Here is a 14,160-nt window from a genome sequence, read left to right on the forward strand (position 1 = left end):
GTTTTATACAATTTTTATAGGCGTGGCATTCGATTTTACCCTATTTTTCGTGTTTACTTTGGTAGCTATAGTCATTGTATAAACAAAATTTCTCGACAATATAGTTGAATTATAACAATTGATATTGTTATGCCGCGCAAATGAACTATATATATATATGAACTATCGCAAGAGTTGTAAATCAAAGTAGCAAAAAAAACCCAAAAAAAGTAATTATTTAGATGCATTGAAGATTCATATTTCATCAAATTTTTTATTATAAACATGTGTTTGCCAAATAAGTTTATCAAAAATAAAAATTATTATTAAAGTAAATGTAGTACGATCATCATTATTCACGATGTTCAAACGAAATTCATACATAATGTAGAGAGATTTTATTTTCGCAATTCATATTTCTAGGAAAGCAACTCTGTGCTCTCTTCATATATGCTCCTTTTCTTATATATCTTGCAAAGAAAAAAACCACATAACGGCTTTCTGCGAAACAAAGAACATTTTGCAGGCGCAAATGCGCGTCGCTTTGTTCATTTCAATCTTCATCGTGGTCAAGATCGCTTGTTTTATTTCAACTTTTTTGCGTCTAATTAAAATGGCATCTACATCAGAGAATAATATTAATCAAGTAAGAAGTGAATAAGTTTTTTTTTTTAAATATTGAAAATTATGATGAAATTAAATAGAAAGGCCTTATTAGTTGGTAAAAAAATATCAAAGTTCAAAACTAAAAAGCGCATGAATGGATTGACAAGTGAGCTAACTGGTTTGATGGGCGAAAATATACGCACGTATAAATGTCCATGTTAACTGTTAATAATGTACATCTTCCATATGCCGCATCTATTAAAGAGAATTGAATAATTAAATGAAAACTATCTCTCAGCCTTGGTATGATAAGATGTAATAGGTAAGGAATGGTCAATCACGCTTCTAGAGTGAAACGTCAACGCATTATTTCTATGATTTTAACAAGCAGGAAAACAATTATTGATCGGTAACGAGTTTTACGTGCTGAAAAAAAAAATGTTGGGCTTATACATTATTTTACAATAAAAAAATTATATTTTAACATCACAAGCCTCATCATCCTAAAATAAATGCTGGGATCTCTAGATTTATAGCCGCATTCTGAGCAACATCACAGAGACGCCACATGTCGCCATGCACTTTTTTCTTTGGTTTGCGGGCCACTTAACGACTCTGTTTTACTGTAAAATTGATATCAGTATGTTTTCTTCACTGAACCTTTCTTACTAAACTCACAATTTTTTTCCAAATTGATACAACTTCAAAACAACTATAACAAGAATAAGTTTTTTTTTATGAATAGTGACAGATCACGACGTCAGTCTGGTATGCCTCAATTCTTAATTCGCCACTACATAATATTCCCTTCTTCAAATTCGCGATATTCGAAGAAATTTATTTTTAGTTGTCTTTTCTCAGAAATTTTCTTTCATAAGTATAACGAACAATATCAATATTTTCATATTTGAGATTAAAATGTCCAGTATACCACCTACATCTCTTTCGGAATTGATTAACAATTGACGAAATGCCTCTATGTGCAAAATGCATCATTCATTAAAAAATATTTTAATTAAATGTGTGTTCTGTTGTTCTTGTTACGTTATCGGTGTTTTAATAGGTAATGAAATAGTTGTACTAGTTGTTAACGATGTAGCATCATCTTCATCTTTTACTCAAAAGATAATCATTGTCTTTAGTTTCCAGTGCTTCACTTACTTTCATCATAACAAATGAAATATTGGTTTGGGAACATCATCATCGTTGGGTAGAGTTAAATTCAACTCTACAGTTTTTGAATTCGAATCTGCTCGAGGAGTAGTAATACTGAACTAATCACTATTTTCAATATAAGAAGCAAAAAATATATATTTATTTCCGTTATAATACCTGCCTGTTTGACAAACGTGCACTGCTATGTTTAAAGATACAATGGTTAAAAAGTAAATGATATATCTAAAGTTATATGGAGAGAAAGGATTTGTTTCTGTTGTTAAAATCCATTACTACTTCATTTGTAACGAGTACAAAGTCAAATATTTTATCATGTAAAATTTAACATTCGGCTGATGCATTAGCTGGTATGTTACTTGAAGCTTTCAATTCAATGCGAATATCGATTGGTCCGGTTTTAACCGATTCGTTTTGATGTGTTACGTCCAAAACAACTATGGGTGCAAGCATGAGAAACTCATTACGTTTCGATAGGGGATGTGGATTGCGTGAATAACAACTTTGTTGAAATCTTGAATACATACCATAAAGTAGAGCGTATTGATTCAAGTCATCATATGGCTATTAATCAGAATGGAAGGTGTACTTTAAAAGGTGATGATTGAAAGTCCCGCTCGTCGGGACTTATCTCATCGGTGTTACGATGTTCAGCGAATCCTATAGACAGGGTGTAGCTTTCTCTGTTAAAGTTCATTGTTATTCCTGTTTTCCTGAGTTTTGTTGAACTTTTTTATTACTTTATTCCTGAGTTTTGTTGAGCTTTTAATGATATTAAATTTCCTTTTGGCTCGGTTTTTATACAATTTTCTTTAAGAGTTAATTTGTGTCGCAGAATTTTTGTGGTTAAAAAAAATGCCGTTATACAAATTAAAAAGTGTCTGCGCTAATTTGATTTCCACCACCACCATCATCATAATAACCATCAAAATTTGAAGGTATATTGTAATGAACGTAATGATGTTTAATGATGAAGCGTTCAAATATTTGTTTACGGGAAGATTCCCTATGAATCTTTCCCAAATTGTTAATGAATGTGGTTTAGGAGTTTAGCCCTAAGCTGCTCGGCTTCAGTACGCCAAGTCTTTCCGTCTTTTATAATGCCAATGAGTCTCGGCATAAGACAGTCCCTAATCTTTATGTTTCAGGCGGATTGAACACCTTGTATTTCCAGCGAGTTAAACGCTAGGTTGAATTGTTTGATAACAACTGAATTTTTTTATTTTCTTTGGCACTATTTATACTTAATTTTTACACTAAATTATTCTCATCTAAACAGGATTGTAATTGTTTACTAAATTATCCTTATCACTCACTAAATTATTTTATCTAGACAAAATTATAATTGTTTACATGCGGTATCGTATAGCATTACGAAATGCAATACTCACCCTAGTGAAGTGTGACATAAATTTTATTTTTATTTTACCAAAAGGATTATGCTTAAGTAGCATAATTCTGTCACACTTCAAGTGGATGCATACGATAGTATGCGATCACACTACACCCTTACCATTTTAGAGAGAAAATTGTTAATGTGTTGATAGACGTTAACAATTTTCTGTTATGAAAGAAAATTTTAAGCAGTAATTTTTTTTTTTTTTTTGATTAATTTAATTAAATTCTTAAGTGTTTAGGGTTTATTGCTAGCTTTGTATGCCTAGTTTTTAATTAGATTTGGTTTGTAGTTATAAATTTTTATAGTTTTGTATTTTTAGGCTTAACTAGCTTTAGTTGATGTTGCTGAAATTTTATCTTCCGATAATTGCGTTAGCAACTGAAGTGATAAATGTATCATTGTACGCGTTGTATCGTTTGGAAGTCTTATTTGAAAATTTAAATATTTACGTGTATCACCATTGAATTTAGCAATTCCGTTATCATAACGTCGATTAGAATGGGAAAGAGTGTAATGGAGTTGTGCATTACGAATATGGATGAAAATTAAAAACGCGTATAGCGTTGACCCGTTAATCATATTAATCTATTCTTTTTTGAAGTTTGCATGGAAACTAACTCTTACATCCTTACGTCATATTCATTTTATGCGTTTGTGTATAACCTTTTAGGTCAACTATTCGAATGTCCTGTAGCCCACGCGATAAGTCTGGTATGCTAACCTTCTCAATTTCATCACTACATAATTTTCTCTCTTGTTCATTTGTGCCCGTTCACGGTCTCACATGCGAAGATTAACAAAACACTCTATCTCCTCTAAATATAAAAGTGTTTGAAAGCGATTCACGTAGCTGCTTATGTTTAATTCTTCTCTCAGACTCGGGAACATATTTTCCAACATGTCGCTTTTGCAACCCGTAGTAACATGTGCCCGATTTAGTGGGCTAACTGAGGGTTCTATAATATTTTGTTGTAATAATTCTTTTACTTAAGTATGTGTGGTGTCAGTTTTGTGTGGGGAAATTTATAGTTTCTATGTTTTCTCATCCGCCTGAGTAGCCGAAGGCGAGGAATCTCAACTAGCAAGTCAATGGTTGTGGGTTCGAATGTCAAGTGCGGTGTTTTTAATAAAAGCCCATAGCCTTAGATGCTAGTGCTTTTAAGAGTTTAGTCTTAGAATTTATTTCTCTGGCGAAATTAATAATAATAATAATATGTTTTGTGTATAAAAATTATTTGCTGTAAATGGTTCATTTTCTAGGTGGAATACTGTTTGAAATTTTTTGAAAACTATTATGAGTTCTTTTTTTTGAGAGTTGTTGACGGTGTCTAATTTTTTGGAATCGTTGTTCATCATATTAAGTGTGTATATTGGTGTTTTGTATAATTTGGTAGGTATGGAGTGGTTCGGTGTTGCATTGTTGTATTGTGATTTCTTTATCTAGTGTATTTAATATTGTAATGTGTTTTTGTCCGTCTTTTGGTATTATTGAATTGGCTAAAAATATTCCTTTTTTCTATTTCTTTATTTAGCACTAAAGCGTCTTTGTCTATTTTGATATCTATGGGGACTATTATTTCGCATCTTGGAGAAGAAATATGTTGTTTTTATTAAGTATTTCATCGTATATGGGGAGCTGAATTTGGTCGTCGTGTGTATTAACTGTAAGAGAGAAATTTTCATAATTTATATTGCAAGCGTACTTGTGTAGGAAATTTCTTCTTATGATTCCATCGGTTTTTATCGGGAAATTCTGGTCTACTAGGTGCATTTTATGTTGAGTGATTCCGTTTCCTAAATTTATATTCAAATGTGTGGTTCCTAATGTTTCTAAATGGATAATGTTCCAAAAGGTGTGCTTTGCAGAGGCTGATGTCTGCTCTTGTGTCTAATAGAAATGATAATTCTGTTTTTGTTGCATTTTTAATATCTAGTAATACATAGTTGGATAGTTTTGAGAGGGAGAAGATATGGCAGTTTGCTTGGTTTAGGTGTTTAGTGGATGCCTGGTTTAAGTGTTCTGTCCCGAATTCAGGAGCATCGTCCAGGAATCCGGGTGTAGAATTATGCTGAATCTGCATAATTCTGTCGCACTTCACAGTGGATACATATAACGATATGTGATCACACTACACGCCGTTACGTTATGATGATCAAATTACTTGTGCGTAAATGACTAGATAGTGATGTGGACATGGCTTACAGCCCAAGAAGAACACAACTACAATGCCCACGCGCCTATTGCGACAAGAACTAGGAAAATCTTTTCTTTCCGAATTTTTTGCTTGTCATTTATAAGGAACCACAAGTGTGCTATATAAATTTTCGCTTTATGCTGGAAATCAACCGCACACCTATCCAATTTTATGGAGTATGAAAATTCCACCCTTTTTTTTCTTTTCTGCCTTTTTGAGGTCACAACTGAATGCTATTTGCTTAACTGGTAATTATAAACTTGTGTTTTCTATCAACTTCTTCTACCACTACTTATTGCGTGAATTTTGGACACATGTCATTTTGTTACGCATTATTGAAAATATGGAAACAATAGCGATGAGCATGAGGTTCTTAAAAACATTAGTCCGTAAGAAACCAAATTAATTATAGTTTGGAAAAAAGTAAACAGGAAATAAATCTTGATTTAGAATTAGACTCAAAATCGTTTGCTTTAAAGGGAGCCTTCAAAGGTTGATGATAGCTCTGAAGTGTTCCTTTGAAAGCAGAACAATTCACAGTTTGCAAAGATTAGTAAAAAAATAAAAAAAAAAAAAACAAAAGAGACAGCTAATATCATTTAGTTTATAGTTATTATTAATTTAAAATTTATATTTAATTTAGTTATATTTAGAAATTATTACTTATAATTTGAAGTTATTGTAAAAAGATATAAAAAATATGAATTTAATAAATTGAATTTAAAAAAGTGAGGTCGTTTTTTTATTTTTCTTTAACTTGTAAGTTATTTAAAGAAATTTTTATATACTATCGTAACATGGAGGTCTATCAGCTCATCATTGTTTTGTATAGAATTAAGGCTTCGCCTTGCTAATTGGCCAAATTTTTAAAAAAGACAGAATTTGTGGCAAGGGTTTAACGTGGGTTCCTGCCTGTAAGGCTTAACCCCACGGTGGCAATGGGAAGTCATCAGTACTCCTATTAATCAAATTCAATTTAATGAGTGGCTCGTAAGGAATATGAAATTTGCTTATGTTTAAAAGCGGTTTGTAAAGTTGTTATGAATGGAATAGAAACAATAATTTCCATTTCATTAAACAGAGATATGCATTCGGGAGTGAGAGAAAGTTCTCGTCCAACTCAAGGTACTTATAATTGTACGTAATATTCCCCGGTACGACGTATCCATTGCCGCGTTAAGTAGATAAACCGTGTAGACTATTCATAATGCCTCACTTACGCGTGCATGAATTAGCCGACACATATCCATCTCAACTAGCATAGCACTGATGTCATGCCATTCTAGCGAGGACTATATATGCAACCGTTAATTGTAGACTCATTTGAGCATTTTCAAACTGGGTAAATTGCCACATCAGATGTGTCTTTTATATAAATAGAATTAGCATTTGAACGAATTTTAAGAATTTCTTCCTCTTAAGGAAAGTTCAAAGATAGACAAGTGCCGTAAAAAAGTAGTCTAAAATTAGGGCTTTATTTGATTAATTGTGTTAAGATAGTGAAGCATACTTTTTTTAACATAATTTGACTTGCTTACCGTGATCGGGGAGTCCATACGATAAATTAGCCCTACAGAATTTTTATAATTGTTACCTGTTGTAATTGGAAGTGTGTGGGTGTGAGCATGTAATGAGTACACGTTGTTTTTTTTCCCAAGCTGCAATGTTTCACTTTTTCAGATAATTCCGTTTTTTTTCTGAATATAATTCACTTTTTGCCACAGCTTTCTTTTTCTATTTTCGTCAACTTTCTTCTGTTTCTTCTTCTCGTAGTTCTTTAATCAATTTTCTTATAGAATCTTGAATTTCACAAGCCCCTTTTTGTATCAAATTACTTCTTCACTTACTTAGAAATTATTCCAACACTCAAAACAGACTTTAGGGTTTTCGTTGTTCTTTATGGCTTTGACTCGTTCTGGAAAAAATCACTAAATCTTTGCAATTCTTGAGATCTGCTGCGCAGATCCACGCAGTCCTACAGGAATTTGTGGTGTCCGCAGGCCTTCTCTCAACAGTTTAAAACGTATCCGGAACGTTTTTCACAAATTTTTTTTTTTTATTTTATTTTTAATTGATTATATATTATTTTTAATTGAATTAATTTGAAAATCTTTTTATGCAAAAAATTAGTAATAGCAATGTATAAGATTTTTACTCCAAAATTGTAAATGTCCAAAATTTTTTTTTTTTTTCAAATTTTAATGACTAATTACTACCAATTCAAATCAGAACTCACTCGATTGACAAAAAAAAATCAAAAAAAAAAACAATCGTCTACTCATTTTCCTACAATAGCAAAACGCCTACCGTATGGTTTATTTTTTTTTCTTTTCAGGATATATAAACATTATATATTAGTTCGGGGAAAAAGAAATCCATTATTTTTATATGAACTTTAGGACTTTATTTAACATGCTTCGGCTGTATGATTTGTTGCCATTTTAAAGGTAACTTCAAAATGCCTCTCTCATAGAAGTCCTGGTCTCTATTTGCAAAAAACTCTAGTAGTCGATTTTCACAATCCTCCCTAGATTCCAATTTTTTATCATTAAAGAAATTTTGCAATGCAAGAAAAAGATGATAATCGCTTGGTGCCAAGTCCGGACTGTATGGCGGATGCATTAAAACTTCCCAACCAAGCTCCCGAAGTTTCTGGCGAGTCACTGTAGATGTGGGTGGCCTAGCGTTGTCCTGGTGGAACACGACACCTCTCCTTTTGGCCAATTCTGGCCGTTTCTGGTCAATCGCTATCTTCAAACGGTCCAGTTGTTGACAGTAGAGATCAGAATTTAGCGTTTGGCCATATGGAAGCAACTCATAATAAATAATCCCCTTCCAGTCCCACCAAACGCATAGCAAAACCTTCCTGACCGTTTGAGGTGCTTCACCGCTCTTTGACCACGATCGTTTTCGCACAGGGTTATCGTATGTGATCCATTTCTCATCTCCAGTCACCATCCGTTTAAGAAATGAGTCTATCTCATTCCGTTTGGCCAAGGCTTCGCAGATGGAAATTCGATTCATCATGTTTTTTTCTGTTAATTGGTGTGGCACCCAAACATCGAGCTTCTTTTTGAATCCAGCTTTGTGTAAATGGTTTAAAACTGTTTTATGGTCGATTTTTAGCTCCTGGGCGATGTTACGACTGCTAACATGCCGGTCAACTTCGATCATTTCTCCGATTTTATCGACATTTTGGACGACCGGCCTACCTGTGCGAGGTGCATCTTTAATATCAAAAATTCCTGAACGGAATCTACGAAACCAAAATTGCACATAATTGGCTGTTACAGTATCGGAACCATAAACACCATTCACAATTTTAGCCGCCTGGCTTGCATTTTCGCCTTTGCCAAAGAAAAACTGTAAAATATACCGAATTTTCTCTTTGTTCACTTCCATTTTTAACACACTGTAACTCACAACTGAATGCACGAAACAAAAAACAGCACAAAAATTTTTTTTACTGCGAAATGTCATCTTTCCAACGAGCATAAATCTGAAATTGTTTGATCGATACTTTACGAGAAATCTACCAGTGCAGCCATCTACCGAAAAAATAATGGATTTCTTTTTCCCCAAATTAATATATTATATACATTATTTTATATAATTGTATCTATTATTTTATTATTATATTATTATATTATTATAGCATTAATATGGTATATATCTAAGCCATATCGTTTAGCGAAGGATTAAAGAAATATCCAGGATTGTGGGGTATAGACGGGAAATATATATGTTGGAAAAAAGTTGGTAAGGGGTTAGCCGACGAATTGACGGAAAAAACAAACACCACCATAACTGTAGAAGATGTCCGTATAAAATGGGTGATACTTAGCACAAGCCTGAAATGATTGAACAAATCAAAGTCAACAGGTTACACTGTGCGTATTTGTGGTACGCGCACAAATTAGGATTGCAGCATGCTGTCAACAGAATGACAACACAAATGTTAGGTTACGGCGAAAGACACGTTGGGATAGAGGGCGAAATCTTAAAGATTGAACCGGTTAGTACAAATATTTTGGAATGTAATGAACTAGTTAGTGAAAATAATTTGGAATGCAATGAATCAGTTAGCGAAGATTTATTGGCATTTATTGAAACAAAAAACAAACAGACGGAGGAACGGATGGACGAACAAAGGGACGTACAGACGGACGAATGGATAGATGAACGACCATTACATAAAAAAAGCCCCCATAGAGCTAATTTAAGGAGAAAAACCAGCTGGTTATACGACGAGGGACCAACAATGTTGGCGGAAGCAGCGCGGAGGGAGAAGAAGCGATGCCTTGAACCCGCTGCAAACGAAGATGAAGGCCAGGAAGTGCAAGGTACTGAAAACGTAGCGGAGATCGAGGCGCAGAGGGAGAAGAGCAGAAGTATTGAACCCGCAGAAGGGCAGGAAATTCAAGGAGCTCACACACAAATCACAATAAACATCGAGGCGCTGCGAAAGGTCGTGGGGAAGTTAAGTCCTCGCGACATGGTCGTACAGGTACATTTTGACGAAGTGTACACAAATGAAAAAGCAAGATATTCTCGCACCGAGGATATGCTTTAAGGTTGCGGCTACGACGTCACCAAAGAAATTAGAAAGACTGAAGAATACCGAACATTACTCTTCTTCGGTATACGTAACCTGCTGACAACTTTCAACGTGCTGATCAGCGCCACCGCCATAACCAGCTACAATGGAGCTCCAAACGAACTGGACGGATGTTTAAGTATCGCGGAGGAAATCGGCCTGGACGTGAAAACAGTAGTCTGCGATAGAAGCAAAGCAAACCTGCAAACACTGGCAAAGTTCATGAACGGGAAGTACGAACGGAAACGAGCTGACGGTACCATGTTTGTTATACCAAGTATGTTCGATTACATACATCTGCTGTATGGATTTTGTGATAAGACGAAAAACAGCAAACTGTTTGACTTCACTGCCATCACTAAGGCACATATGGGAAAAACTCGCATCTCGAATTACTTAAAAAAGAGAGGTGCATGACTAACAAATACCTAAGCTCCATCGTTCAAAGAATTTATGCAGTTATCAACTCCCACAACAGTAGCAGACTTGGACGTCACTGTGAAGCGAAAAATAATTCGTGCTCGCATCGCTGCTCTCACTAAATTGAGCACAATTATAAACACTGGCAAGATAAGCAGCGACAAATGGGAAGACCAGAAAGCGGTGCTAGCGGAAGTGAAAACATATTTAAAGCATAACTTCCAGACGAGCGAGTTAGCTGACGCCACCATGGAAACCATGAACAACTTCAGGGAAGTAATGGATGACCTGCTGGAGGCTTACCCTGGCATAACTATAAACGCCTACAGGGTAAGTCAAGACCTCTTAGAGAGATTTTCTGTAAGATGGCGCCAAGCAAGAGAAAACGAACAAGAGAGGCGGAAGATATAATAAAGCTGGGCACCCGCTTAATGAAACAGCAACGCGAATTTTGCAGAGGCGGATCCAGAACTGGTGGCGATTATGATCTCATTGAAAAGCTGGATTACACGCTAGCACCCCAAGCCGAACAACAGTTTCTGCCATACGGCCTGAATGGGATGCCATTCACAGTAGCTGCCAAACGACTAACCGCAAACGAGAAGGAATACTTCAGGTTGCTTACAGGCTATGGAATAGCGCAATATATTCGTGAGCAGCTGATATGCCAAGCATGCCTAGACGACCTAACGCTGAGGAAGGAAGAATCATGTTCCGAAATTGACGGTAAACTAGTCGCTAATGACTCAGAACACGACGAAATCCTGGCCCATAAGTACCTAAATGGCGCGTTTCCGAAGCACAATGTATGTGAGGTTTTTTTGGAAGCCATGAGCATACACTTGGTGATTATGAAATTTCACATGGTCGACCCCATAATCGGCAAAAGCATCCAGGCGACTGTAGTGAAGCAGCCTGCCTTCTTCAAGAAAACAGGCTCCTGTCCCAATGGAAGAAGTCACCGCACTAATCTCCTAGGCTTCATGATACATTTGCTACTGAGTGGCGAAAACTGGGTCCAAGAAACTGTTACAAATGTACCATCATTTAAAGAAATGAAGATAAAAGCAATATTATATAAATATATTTTTAATTTACTAATTTTTCTTCTCTTTCAGAATACAAAAGGTCCACCATACGAACAAGTACAGGGACTTTACGCGCTTTTCGTACAGCAAAGTAAAGGTAATCGAAACTGTGTATAAATATATTTATAAATCGGTTATTTGTAAGTTATGTTCAAATTTTTATATTTAGATTAAAAATCAAGTCCCACTCGCTCCGCTCATCACCTCATATCGATGAAGATTCCCTGCATTCTAAAGGTAAATTTGCATTTATCCTTACTTATTATTATGTATAATTTATTCATTAATTTTTATTTTACTTTAAATTCAAAAGCAAGCATACACCTCCACTCGTCGTTTCAGCAGAATAGGATACTTCCGTAGGCCAAGGGCAAGTTAGGGCAATCTTTATATATAAATTTTTTTAATCACAATATATTTCTTTTGCAGATGTCAGCACATCGAAAAGATGTGAACAGGCATAGCAGGAGTTTTTATTTATTTATATGTATGTTACGTATAATTATGTATGTATGTATGTATTAGCGGAGCTTTTTATATATTACGTATTATTACGTATGTATTATTATTATTAGTATTGTAAATACTATCATAATTTTTAATTAAGTCTATAATGATGTAGGCCTACTGGGGAGCTAGCAATTTAAAACAATTGGCAACACGCCCATCACGGTAGTGTGGTGGGGAAAACCGTGAATATCAGGCTCTGCACATTCTTGCACTTTGTGGTTGTGTGCCCAGCACCTTCTAGAATTTTTATTAATTCGCCCGCAATAGCAATATTTCCCACGCGACCAGTGCGTCCGATACGATGAACGCATTCATTAATTGACGATGGCATATCGTAATTAACTACGTATCTAATATTTTTGATATCAAGACCACGAGCAGCTACCTAGGTCAAAATTAGCACTTTCATTCTTCCTGCTTTAAAATCTGCCAAAGCAGTTTCGCGTTGCCGGTGCAAACGGTGGATAGAAGTTGTCGGATATTCTGTTTCTGACAATAAAGATGCCAAAAAGTCGGGATCTCGTTTGGTTTCTACAAAAATAATTGTGCCGCTCGCGTCCTCTTTTAAAAGTTCTTGTTTCCAGAAAATTGCCAAATAATAATTAAAAATCTTCAACATTTTATATCTCAACGCTTACTTACCATGAGCTTAGCTCTCTTCTGGAATTTTTCGACTTCGTATACATTCTGATTGACATCGGAACAAGCACCACCTACGACGCCAATAGCTACAAATATATATTCATCCATGCGCTGTATCTCCTCCGGAAACGTGGCAGAGAACATCAGATTCTGCCGTTCCGAGGCGCTTCGCATAGTTGGGTGATTCATTATCGTGGCTACAGCATCCTTGAAGCCCATGTCTAACATTCGATCAGCTTCATCGAGGACCACGAAACGTATATCCTCAATGTAATAAAACCTTTTTCTGCAAAATCCATTAAACGGCTCGGACTGGAAATTAATATGTGGACTCTTGACCATATTTTCACTTTGATATTTGGACGAAGTACCCCCGTAACCGATACGTATATTTAAATACGAACCTAAGGCAAATTTACGTGCCTCATTGAATATCTGGATAGCTAATTCGCGTGTAGGCGACACAACCAAAGCGTGTGGCCTACCAATCGATGCTTCAGCATTATCATTCAACAACTGATTGATAATGGGTATAAGAAAAGCCGCGGTTTTGCCGGATCCAGTCTGCGCACAAGCCATCAGATCCCGCTAAACTTTTTATGTATATGTAAACGTTGAGACTATTTGGAAAGACAACATTAATATTATCGTTTTTACTTTATACATATGTATTATTATTGTTGATGCGCTTGCTATGTAGTATTAGTGTTTCATAAATATACGTACATGTGTTTGCATATAAAAATAAGCGAAAAATTTTAAGTAATTTTTTTTCTTTACTCCTCTCAGAGCTATTTCACATTTTCTTAGGTTAACATGCAAAATCAGCAAAAATCGTCTAGTCCAAATCAGCAATCACAACAACAACAGCAACAACAGCAGCAAATGTTGTCCCAGCAGGCAACACTTGTTCAAAATATTGGTGGCAGAGCCAAAATAAATGATACAACACAGAATCTATCAAACGTCGGTAAGTGGTAGTATCATTAATTAATGATTATGGTGTCAACGGTTACTACTGGTACAGCAGTCTTTTGAATGGGTGTAGGTACTTTATAACCGAACCGTTTTATATTTTTTAAAACAATATCTCGAAGGCCAGCATCTTCAAATGTTTGAACGCATTCTGGGTAGGTTTCTGACCATTTACCTTAACAGGAATGCTTTCATATTTAGAAAAATTTATGCAAGAGCTTATACCCCTACCAAACATTTCATCTTCATTATCGGTTTGTTCTGGCGGTATGTAGAATTCGCGAACTTTCCGTGGCTTATCTGCACCACCATTTTGATCATCGCCATTTCCATTCGATAGTATATGGCTAGGCGGCAGTATAAGAATGCGGCAAAAACGGCTGTAATTATAGCAAATCAAGAACAGGTGACAGATAACTATAAAATTGCACACGATTTATTATTTTCTATGGATCAAGAATTACGGCGCAATAATTTGGCGGTAACATCCGACCTGAGGCACAATCTTGCACCGCTACCACGTAAGTCTTCACTATTCACTATTTCGCTTGAACAAGCATTGAATAAGTTTACCAT

The 14,160-nt window shown here is 35.4% G+C and overlaps 1 pseudogene; it reads right to left on the reverse strand.

Annotated features, from left to right (window-relative positions):
* Positions 1 to 12,124: 12,124 nt before the first annotated feature.
* On the reverse strand, positions 12,125 to 14,160 carry LOC119641552 (annotated as a pseudogene).

This window comes from Glossina fuscipes, unplaced genomic scaffold (assembly GCF_014805625.2).
Source record: "Glossina fuscipes isolate IAEA_lab_2018 unplaced genomic scaffold, Yale_Gfus_2 154, whole genome shotgun sequence".
NCBI lineage: Eukaryota > Metazoa > Arthropoda > Insecta > Diptera > Glossinidae > Glossina > Glossina fuscipes.